A 1,224-nucleotide genomic window follows, 5' to 3' on the forward strand; every position below is an offset into this window, starting at 1 on the left:
TATACTATAATATATATAGTACTACATACAGGTATACATTAAACATACTATAACATATATATAGTACTAGTATTACTACATACAGGTATACATTAAACATACTATAACATATATATATATAGTACTACATACAGGTATACATTAAACATACTATAACTATATATATAGTACTAGTATTACTACATACAGGTATACATTAAACATACTATAATATATATATAGTACTAGTATTACTACATACAGGTATACATTAAACATACTATAATATATATAGTACTAGTATTACTACATACAGGTATACATTAAACATACTATAACATATATATAGTAATAATATTACTACATACAGGTATACATCCCAGTATACTATAACATATGTATATAGTACTAATATTACTACATACAGGTATACATTAAACATACTATAACATATATATAGTACTAGTATTACTACATACAGGTATACATTAAACATACTATAACATATATATATAGTACTAGTATTACTACATACAGGTATACATCCCAGTATACTATAATATATATATTGTACTACATACAGGTATACATTAAACATACTATAATATATATATAGTACTAGTATTACTACATACAGTTATACATTAAACATACTATAACATATATATAGTACTAGTATTACTACATACAGGTATACATTAAACATACTATAACATATATATATAGTACTAATATTACTACATACAGGTATACATTAAACATACTATAACATATATATAGTACTACATACAGGTATACATCCAACATACTATAACATATATATAGTACTAATATTACTACATACAGGTATACATTAAACATACTATAACATATATATAGTACTAGTATTACTACATACAGGTATACATTAAACATACTATAACATATATATAGTACTAATATTACTACATACAGGTATACATCCCAGTATACTATAACATATATATAGTACTAATATTACTACATACAAGTATACATCCCAGTATACTATAATATATATATAGTTACTACATACAGGTATACATTAAACATACTATAATATATATATAGTACTAGTATTACTACATACAGGTATACATTAAACATACTATAACATATATATAGTACTAGTATTACTACATACAGGTATACATTAAACATACTATAACATATATATAGTACTAGTATTACTACATACAGGTATACATTAAACATACTATAACATAT

Source organism: Oncorhynchus masou, unplaced genomic scaffold, assembly GCF_036934945.1.
Source record: "Oncorhynchus masou masou isolate Uvic2021 unplaced genomic scaffold, UVic_Omas_1.1 unplaced_scaffold_4103, whole genome shotgun sequence".
In the NCBI taxonomy this organism is placed as follows: Eukaryota; Metazoa; Chordata; class Actinopteri; order Salmoniformes; family Salmonidae; genus Oncorhynchus; species Oncorhynchus masou.